We start from the raw sequence: 11448 nt of genomic DNA on the forward strand, positions 1-11448 counted from the left end.
GCATTGTGCTGCACAAGACTCATTTTCTAGACTGCATTAGGCAGAACCGTGGGCAGAGCATCAGTATTCCCCCAGAAGCAGCAGATCTGTCTCCAGGCATGGTAGACAGAGTGGGAGAAACAAAAAGATAATGATTGATTCTCCATCTAGGTGTGCATAGAACCACTGAATTTACAGCATTCTGCTTTTAAGAGAAATGATCAGCAGAAAAAAAGCTTTTCAAACCACCTTTGAAGTCACAGTTGAATGGATTTGTGCAAGCACACACATAGACACACATGTCATTTTTTCTCAGTGCATCTCAGGAGATGTGGGATCAAGTACCAGTTAAATTATGAGCCTGAGATGTCAAGAAGAACAATTTCAGACTCAAACTGGCTGTTTTGGGGGTTTTCCATGGAAACAACATCACCTGCTTTAACGTGGAACATGTTGACATTACATCAAGCCACACTTGTGTTTGCTACTAACCTTGGATGGACTCAGGGTCCCTGCATGTAAAAAATGGTTCATGCTGATGCACATTAGTCTATGAACACTCAAGCATGCATTTCCTCACTAAGTTTTTAATGTTAGTCCTGTTTAATTATTGAAAGGCAGGTATGATGTGATGTGTAGGTAATGGATTGTATAACAGTGAAGTGCACTATAATTGTTTGCCAGAAAGTAGAATGATTTCTTAATTTGCATTGCCTATATATATATATTGCCTATATATGTCTATATATTAAAAACAACAACTTTTGGTTTGGCTAATGCTAAAGCAGGCTCTGCACAATAACTCGCTGTCCCAGGCTGCAAACAATTAAACCTTTCAAAGGAGGCTTTGTGTTTTTGTTACATCTTGAGGATTATCCTGTTCATGAGCAGAACTGCTTTTCTGATAGTGATTGGAGCTCTATGATGCCTTCTGGGCCTTTAGATCTTAGATTTGTCTCAAAACCGTGTTAAGTGCTTACTGAAATATGTAGGATCTTTCCCAGGTCTGTGTGCCTTTCTGATTTCCAAGGAAAATGTTTCATGTTTCTAACAGGACTGAGAAGGGTATCCTTGCAGAAAAGAAAAAATGCTCGGAGATGCAGGAGCTGTGTCAGCACTGTGCTGAGACTGGGGGGTATTATTAAGATGTCCATTTGCATGCACATTTAGTGAACGGGCTGCTGATTTTTATGATCCAAGTGTGTGTGCTATTAAAAGAAAGGAACAAACTTTCTGTTTGTTCTGCGGAAATGCAGTACCAGCACAGTGAAATCTACACAGGTACTATCTCCACACTGTAGTCACACTGAGATCTGTGTAGGTACTAACTGCACACTGTAGTCACACTGAGATCTGTGTAGGTACTATCTCCACACTGCAGTTACACTGAGATCTGTGTAGGTACTATCTCCACACTGCAGTCACACTGAGATCTGTGTAGGTACTATCTGCACACTGCAGTCGCACCGAGATCTGTGCAGGTAGAACCTTTCCCTGTGGTCACTTTCATTTAGTCCTGTGATCCCAGGGGGCTGACCGACACCATCCACCTGCGCATGATATGAACATTATTGGTTAGCTCTGTGTTTCAATCTTGATTTTGCAATCATCATATTGAATGAATCATATTCCTTCAAATTAGTCTATTATTTTCTCATTATAATTTCTTTAATGGTGTAAAAGCACATTGAAATAATCAAGGGTATTTTCTTTAACTTAACATCTCCAAAATTGTGGTAAACAAAAATGTGTTCAACATTTGAACACCCTAAAAGCAAAGTTCTTATTGGTTTATACTAGTCAGTGCACTATTTTGGTCGCAACAGTTAAATATTCATGCACTTTTAATAATTAAAACAAACAGCTCTGCTGTTATTCCATCCTTGAACATGGATGGAGATGTGAAAGAGAATTTCATTTTGATGGAGACTCATGTATGTTGAGTGGAAAAGCCCAGCAGGCTGAAAATACTAAATGTGAAGGTTTACAGGCACCTGTGTCACTCCAGCTTATAGGGTCCCACAGTGACACAGGAGTAAGTATATTTAACCTTGTAAATGTATCCGAAAACTCTCATAAGATGTCAGGAACCCTTTAGGTCTGAGTAGATCAATAGCACTTGTGACTAATTATTTATAGTGACGGACTTAAGAAGTCTTAGAGCCCATAAAGAAAATCAAGGTTTATCTGGAAAAGCTAGCCTTTCTGGACTTCTTTATTTAATCGCATTTGAATGGGCTACTACAAATAATTGATTTCTTTCAAAACATTTTAAGGATGTGATGATTTCTAAAGTGCTACTGAATGATCTCAGTCTGTGCCTTGTCTGACACAGTCCTGGGGAATGAGAGTTCATAGTGAAGCTATGAATCAGCCTGTGGGCTGAAAACAGAGTGTAAGTGAGAATAGAGTGAAGTGAAAACTGACTGAGGGGTCTGTAAACAGGACAATTGTAGTTCAAGTAGAGAGCTGCGTCGGCAAGTAAACAAGTAAAGGTTTGTTCCTGCTGAAAAGAGAAGAAAAAAAACACAAAGTTCTTCGGGTGTGACAATAGGACAATCGTTTCAAAACATCTGGGCACAGAAAAGTGTTTTGCCCGGAAAAGACATTTAAAGAGTTTTGAAATCATGCATCCTTGGCGAATCTGAGAGCTCAGATGACTTAACTTTATCAGGACAGGTCCAGCTTTGTATATGTGGGAAGAGGCAGGCATCTGTGACCAAAGCTGCTCTCCAGGGAAGCCAAGACGTTGGCTGACACGTCGCCTCCTGGCGCTGCTCTGCTGAGGCCGGGGGCAGGCTGCACCCAAAGGCCTCCAGGTCAGGACGGTGTGCTTCAGGACAATGACTTCAGTCCTGAGCCATCTTGAGACAGTGGCAATGCCATGAATATATCATCTTCTAAAACAGAAAGAGCGTTCTAATCCTGTCAGGCAGACATAGCTGTTGAATATTTCTTCCTTGAATACATAAACATGACACACAAGATTAGAACCTGTCCACACAGCACCCTTGCTTTGTTACTTTACTGTGTCGTTATGTAGAACAGACTCCTGTACAGAACACACCACACTTCAGCTGGATCAAAAAGGTGAGAATAACCTCTCCAAAGACTCTGATGAAAAGAACCCTCCAATAAACCTTTCCAAAAATAAAGACATTAAGAAATTTGCATCTACGAAACAAAAAAAACAAAACAACTTATTCATCTTAGAGTCTGGATTCAATTTATCTTGCTCCTGCTTGTTCTAGATCAATACCAATTGTATTAGAAGTGGAGCTGTGCCAAGCCTATCTGCAGTGTCAGCTGTTGTACATATAGATCAAGACCAGGGAATATTGGCATGAGTAATGCATTCTCTCGTGCAGTGTGCCCAGCAGCTGTCTGGCACCCCGCTGGTTCTGCCACGAAGAACCGAGAGCATTGGAGGGACCTGTTAGTGCAAGGATGTCTGCTTGGATTGGCTTCACACATCAGCTGTTATCATGGTTTGGTATGTTGGAATATACAGCACTGTATGTGTGTTGCATTTCAAGCATTGCTTGATAGCTGCATGAAGATGCACATGTAACATCTGTTCGTCTGTGAATACAGTATCTGACTGGGGACTGCACAGGGAATTAGGGAAGGTAAACTTCTTTGCAGGTAAAGAGTGCCGTGGACCAGCAACAGGGAACACTCTGCAGATATTCCTGCTGTTGGATCGGGACAGGGGGTTTGCCTTTATTATGCTACATTCTAAGGTTCAGACATTCAAGGTAATAGAGGTAATTGCATTTTGATTCCTATAATTGAATACTTCAAAACAAACTAGCACTGAATTCCAAGGGTCAATGGCATGCCCAATCTCCTGTCTTCCAGAATCATACACTCCTTACATCTTTCCCTCTTTGGAGAAATAAGGGGATTCACACTCCAGTGTATTGTATTAATGAGGATGGTCTTTGCCCGTTTCAGGACTTGCAATCTCAAAACGAGCTCCCTGGCCAGGTAACCTCTCCGTACTCGTGTGGGCCTCCTCTGTGTCTTCCTGTTAAAGACTTCATGCAAACCTTTGGCAGCTGTTACTGTTTTGACCAGGAACTTAAATGTGACAGATGAAAACATTGACTGGGACAATATAAATTTGGCTTCTAACAATCCTAATCATCGGAGTGTACCTGACCCCTCCCAGATGTTGTCTTGTGAAACTCGTCTTGACCACCGGAGACTGTGGGTATTATTATTTTACACCTCAGATGGTTGTTTTAGAAACTGGTTTTCCCATCTTCATCAAGTATGCTTCATATACAGTATTTATAGCACATGTGTTCAGATAGTAAGTAGAAAGTCTGGTTAGCTTCTCCTATGCCATCAAAATGATGAAATCACTGGATTTGATCCTATCCTGATACGTTTTGCAAACTGAGGCCAGGAGGCAATTCTTTTGTCAAAGGATGGTGGGAGTCAGGAACAAGCTGCCCAGCCAAGCTCCTGAGGGTGATACCCTGGTTTCTCTCCAGGACGAAATCCTTGGATCAATTAGCTACTAACAACCCAATAAGCCAGATGGGCCAAATGGCCTCCTCTTGTCTGCAGCTGTTCTTATGCTGTTATGTTTTTATGTTCCAGGAACTTATGTTCCGATGTCAGGTTTGTATCTCCTTCTGTTCTCATTTTCACCTGTTCTTACATGTTCTTATATCCATATATGTTCTTGTGTTCCTATGTTCTATTGTGGGTATGCCTGTGTGACCTTATGTTCTTCAGTTTTTATATTCTTGTGTTCTTATGTTCAGCTGTCTGCTGTTTTTAGGGGTGCTTTGTTCTGGAGAGTACAGGGGCTAACACTGCGGCGGGCATGTGGGGACCCGTTGGGTCTGTTTTTTGAAGACTTTAAAATGAATAATAAAGCTGGCTTACAGAAATAAGCAAGCTGTGGGCCTCACAGCGCAGAGATAAAGCTATAGAAATCTGGAAGCCATCTCTTAAGCCCTAGCAATTTCAAGTCTAAAGCCTTCTTTTCAATAACCTAAAATACACAGTAGAACATAATGACACAGAAAATGTGGAAAACATGGAAATGTGGTTATTTTCCTCTGAACTGTCCTCTGGTATTACACTCCTGTCGGCTTTCATTTGTGGCTTCCAAAATAGATCCTGTTCTACAGTGTTAGAGGGGAAACACAAGCTCATGAAATTTTACAGTATACAGAGTTTTACAGTATTCCTGCAAAATAAATATGATATTAGTTATGTGTTTAATTTATTTTGTACTGATTCCTAAATAATGTCAATGTAACTGCCATAATGCAATCAATTCTGGAGGATATAATATTCATATTAGAGCTTCCCTGGTCTTTGTTTTCCTTTCTTGCCTGTTCCTTCTATCAGCTGTCATGTTTACAAGGTTATGGATTGACTAGGAATACCAGAGAACTGAACCTTTTATTATCCCTTTGTAGATAGATAGATAATACTTTATTAATCCCGTAGGGAAATTGATTGTAAAAGCCCAGGCAAGAAGCACAGACAGGAGAAGTGCCTCGGCTACTGCAGCTTCCCTGCGCTCTGCGGCCCCGGTGCACATCGGAACCATTGAAGAGTCTTCAGCTGGACAGGCTTGCCCCCGTCAGCGCTGGGAGATCAAGAGAACAGGGCTCGATGCTTAATTATTGCACAGTCAGAGGACCTTGAGCTCCGGAGAGTAACCAATTACATTACCGAAGACTGTTTGTGAAGATTACTTCAAGCTGCGTTTTTTTATGAGCTGTGGATTTGCTGAGGACAGCAAAGACGCCAGCAGGACTTTAAAAGGATCAAGGCGCTGGGTGGCGACATTACTGATGGCCTATCAATAGCCATTAGCAGAGCCCTATTAATTATTTTGCACTCCATTCAATCCTAATAATTATCTGTACTATAAAGATATATTTACCCAGAACAGTCAGGATTAGATGGACCAACTACAGTAAATAAAGGAGATTTGTGCAAAGTGAACTTGGAAGGCACTTGATTCCTGTTATTAATTAGAAATAAAAACAGAGAGAACAACTGGCACATCATTCACAAACCCATCACACACCTCCCAGCAAGCTGCCTCTGTGTACTGGACATTCACTGTGTGCAGCAGCACCATCACCACACTCAGGAATAACCTGGAATTCCTCTCCCTGGGTTAGAAAAACTCCGTCATCGAGAGCCTTGGTCTCTCTGGATGTGCAGGGTTGGCCTCAGAGAGAACTACAGAATGCCACACAAGTAATATATGAAAATGAAATTAAAGCAAATAATTAACATTAATTAACAATTAACATGAATTAACAATTAACAGCAACTGTCATCGCAGCTCCGGTTTGACTCTGCCCTGCACAGCTGTATTAACACAAACACTTTCATATGACTTACAAAGGCTTAGGCTTCTTAAACTATCTCTAAACAACAAACACATTTTTTTATTCTCAAAAGAGGTTCCTCTTATGGTGATTATACAGTAAAAACTTTACAGCATAACCCTTGTAAGCCAACAAAGTCTACAGGTAGTAGTTTCATCTTTCAGTGCATTTTACCCACTGTGAATAACATGACATTGCACAGTTGTTATTATTTAACAAAATAAGATTAATAAGATAAAGTATGTTGCCAAATGATATGTTGTCCTAAGGAAATTTCAATCTAGGTTAAAATCTATGTTTAGATATTTTAATATTTAAATGTTACATTATGTACATTTTCACAAGTGTTAAGGATGCATTTTGAATAAAAAAAGAATAACTGAGATTACTGACCCTTACTGACCCTTACTCTTTACTGACCCTTTCCTGAAGAGGGACTGGAGACAAGGGGATCAGAGCAACGTTGCTGAAGGGTGGAGAGATGCAGGGGGAAATCTGGCCTTGTGTCATTCCCAGACCATGAAGCCTGTGCTCGAAATGTAAGATAAAGCCCTCTAATTTAATGAAGGCTGACAAAAGGGAGAGGTTGCACATTGAACTTCAGCAGCCTCTGCAAATCATGCAGCTCAAAGGTAGCAAATTCCAGCAATACTGCTGTGCTGCTCAGTGTGGGCCAGAGCACTTTCTATAGGGATGGTTTAATATACAGCTGTGCTCTTTTAGCTTCTGTTTAGTCACAGCGAGGTGCGTTTGGGGTCTTTAATAGGCAAATTTCCATGTGCTCCTCAGACATCTGCCGCGCCTGTTGAATCTCATTCCAGTATTCAGACGTATTGATTATTTCGCCCAGCAAAAATGTTCTGGAGCCAAATGGTCTGGAAGATCATGACTCTTGTCAAAGAGAAGGCCAGCTTTTTACAGCGGAGATAGCTGTAGTTAATACTGGCTCAGCAAAATTCAGAGACACTTTAAAATGAACAAGGTTTTTGAAAGAGTGTACAAAATCTGGATTTCAACTGCTGAGAAAATCCGCTTCGTCTTTCGGTGTTGCTTGTGTTGTCATAGTTTCTGAATTTAGTGGACCAATTGTTTCTTGTTTTCCAGATCTGTTTTCTCGTCTGAGCAAATCTATTTCCTTTTTTTTTTCCTTTTTTTAAAATTATGTAGTGTTAGCATGCCCAAAGGGGTTGGGCAGCCAGTTAACCCCTAGAGGTTTTTTATGTCCTTACTAAGCAGTTTTTGGTTCCTCTCCTCTGTTGTCTTCTGGTCTTCTGTTCTGTATTCGCAACATGTGTGGTCACTTGCTTTGTTAAGTGCCTTAGGGCACCCTTGTTGTGAAAGGCGCTACATAAAAATAAATTGAATTGAACTGAATTAAGCTATGCCATAGGCTCTGCAAAAGTGGCATTAGCCTGACTTGACTGACTTAAGATGTGTTAGGAAGTGGGGGCGCATTCAGCTGGTGGGGTCACCCGGTTTCCACATGATTCCTGCAGGCCTGCGAGGAGAGTCTCCGCCCCCAGGTGGCAGTACAAAAGAGCCACATCGCCAGGCATGGAGCTCCCCGGGGGGGTTGCAGCCCTAATGAGAAGTGTTGAATGAGAAGTTGCTCAGGATCAGCACATTGTGGGGGTATTAAGCAGCAAAAGTTTGAAGCTTCGAGCACCATCATAAACTGTTCCCGGAGGTTCAGGTGGACAGGTTAGCATTTCTGCCAGGGCTCTGTAAAAAGCCACAGGGAGCCATTGATGAGCAGCTGAGCTGCCAGCCTCCTGCAGGAAAGCATTCTGCCATCTGTGCCAGGCTCAGACAGATGGGCAGAGGTCTGGAGCACAGAACGTTGCCCAGTGTCTCGGGAAAACAAGTTTAAATTTCTGGACTTCCAGATACTGGGCAGTCCCAAAATGGGATCTTAGAAGGCAAATGAAATGATGGCCATTAGGAATACCAAAAACTGAAAAACAGAGTCAACAACGGTCTGTCTGTTCAGACTGTGCCCTTCGACAATTTGCCAAATCTTGCTAAATTAGAATAAACCTTAAGATTGAAAGAATGCCCACAATGATCACAGAATCAGTACCTGCTTTCCTTGTGCAGAGTTAAAAAAATCTGTAATTTAACAGCTGCAAACTCTCTGTTGAGGACTGAGAAGAGCCAAGTTGTAGTAGAAACACATGTGGAGGCACCAGGTCCTCTCTATGTAGCCAAAGCTATCTGCACTGTAATTAAAATGAAACTGACAATGGCTGAGTAATTTCAGGGCTTCATAGCAGCCTCTATTCATGCAGGCAGATATGATCATTCTCAAACTCATATCCCCGCAGCCACATTTAAACATTTAGGTGTCAGAAGTGCAGCTCTACTCTGCCCCTGCTAAGACTTGATCACAGCTGCTTGCAGTCTCTGTGCCACACAGTGCAAGTCCCAGACAGCGGTGAACTCCACTAAGCCAAAGGGCCAGGTCTCCAGCCATAGGAGAGCTGTCCAGGATTGAAGTGGGTAACATCACTTCTGTCACATAATTTGTGCCATGGAGCCCTGTTACATATGCACCACCTTTCAAAGTAGACATTAAGATAAACTAAGACAGATTAGATATCTATGGTTTTAGAAATGATTACCAACAGTAAAACATTGCAACTGTTAACTAACCAAACTCATTCTCATCTTTCAGGCAGTAGAAATTCACAGCTCCCTCAACTTTCCCATATTATCTCCTGAATTAACCTGCTCTACTCTTGAACAGAAAAGATCACAAGGAAACATTAAAAACCATTCAAAGCCCTCAAAGAATTGACAAAATCAACCAAGCAGACTTGTTTTGCATGAGCAGTAAAACCCGAATTGAATCAATGTAGTGAAAAAATACACCGAAGCTCATTTGAAACTGAAATGAGACATTTTTTACCCAAAGGGTGATGGTAGTGTGGACATGTTGCCCAGTCATGCTAAAGCTGATACCCTGATTTCTTTCAAGAAACAGCTGGGTAAGATCCTAGGATCAATCAGCTACTAACTACCAAACAGGCTGGATGGGACAACTGGCCTCTCGTTTATAATCGTTCTTGTGTTTTCAAAGATCCCAGCAAATTAACAGGTGCAACTGAAATCGATACATTCAGGGCTGACTTGTCATGTTGTGTTTAACTATTTGTGTATGGATAAGAAGTAAATAGAGCTTTTGTTTTATTGTTAACTACTATTACTCTGAAAATTAACTGAAAACTGCAGCTCTCTTTAAATTCACTCCCTTCAACCAAGCAATCAATTACATCAGCACGTACAGAATTGTGTTTATCAGCTGCTCGACTCACCTTTTGTGCAAGATGTTTTACCTACCTCTCCCCAGGGCTGCCTTAATAATTCCTAAATTGCATTAATTAGCTTATTAATTAAGAGCTGGTCCCTAATTCCATTAACAGGTTTATGTTAACGGGCTGTGCTTAAAGTCACCTGTTACAGCTCAGGCACTCAGTATGAAGGGAAGTGCTGTGTATTGCAATCTCTTTACTTCTGCCTACAGTACAGAGGCACTTGAGAGGAGTGGCTGAGTCACAGACATGTTTATCTGAAGTGTGGAGAGCATACTTGCTTCATTTATCTAATGCAAATGAGAGTTCACCTGTGTTCAGTGGAATAACATTAGTTCAAATCAGGCAGTTACGTCTCGGGAAAACAAAGGCAGGTAGCACTTCCACACTTGACATACAGTACAATAATAAACATTTATAAAATTATGTGGTGTTTTCAGTCTAAAGACTAGACTGTAGCCTATGGAATATATAAGTAATCTGAACAGGGAGAGCTGTAGATGGGGAGTTTCCCTGCTTGAACATTCCAAATCTGCATCAGAGAATTGTGCCACAGATCCTTCAAGCCACAGTAGCAGGAGAAATGTGTACAAACAATGCTAAACCTGAAGTGAAATTGTCTAGTAGATTTTAAGAAATACACTAAGTGTCGGCCTTGGTGTCTTCTCACCAGCATGTCTAGTTTGTCTGCTTTCATCCCTGAAGACTCTGAGAGCAGAAAGGATCAATTGGATGAGCTGGCCTGTCATTCAACAGGAGCACAGATTATGAAACAGCAAGGAAGACACTCAGACTGTGCAGGGAGAGTCATAAGTGAACAGCTCCAATATTTTTGTGTTTCAGTCGACTGACTTCCCTAAAACATATGGACAGGAACAGCAAGCTGGGAAACAAGACACAGGGGAAATTTCACAAAGCTCCGAAGAGCCGTGAGCACTACTCTGGTTTATTTATTTGGAAAGAGATTGATGTGCCTGTGCTAATTACAAGCCGAGACATGAAGAGCTCAGGAATTTTAACCCGAGAGCTGGAGACTCTGGGGTACATTGATTTCAAGACCTTGATCCCCCTGCCCCCCGAGGAGCCTGGAGAGAATCCCCCCAAGCTGAGGCGTGGCGGGGTGCGCAATGTGACGGCGCCCTCGGAGAAGCAGGGGGCCGCAGCCTGCCACATGGGCATCGCTCCTGGGTACGAGATCACTGCGGGTTTAAAATAGCTCCTTCTGAACTGAATACTCCACCTGTGAAGTGAAATGGAAAACCTTTGAACACCAGTGAGACCTAAGAGAGGTAACATTAGTCTGGAAAAAAGGCGCAAGGTCATGTAATAGGTCCCTAATGCACTGCTTTGTGTGCCCCGTAGAGGGTCTGTTTAATTTATTTAAGAGCTGCCGTTTGGAAGGGAGACACGCGGAGCTGGAGAGCAGGCGATGGAGATGATGACGAGCTGGAGGGCTGAAGGTCTCTGACGCAGGAAACAGACCTTCAGCCCTTTAAAGGACAACACGCCAAGCTATCGGCTCCTCAGGGGGGATCGATCGAGTGGGGTGCACTTGACATTGGGCTTGATAAAAGCATAATTGTGTGCTCAGCTTTGGAGCACAAATCAGATCACATGCAGTCTGAAGATCTCAAGTCTCGGCTCATCTTTTATCGCTCCCACTGCAAGACAGGCAAAAACTTGCACATTTGCCTCATCTCTGTGTATTTCCCTAAAGCAGCAGAGATATGTAAATGAGGACTGTGGCCTATTAAACTATTATACTTAAAAGGAATTCTGAAGGC

The sequence above is a fragment of the Lepisosteus platostomus genome, chromosome 7, assembly GCF_059453375.1.
Source record: "Lepisosteus platostomus isolate fLepPlt1 chromosome 7, fLepPlt1.hap1, whole genome shotgun sequence".
NCBI lineage: Eukaryota > Metazoa > Chordata > Actinopteri > Semionotiformes > Lepisosteidae > Lepisosteus > Lepisosteus platostomus.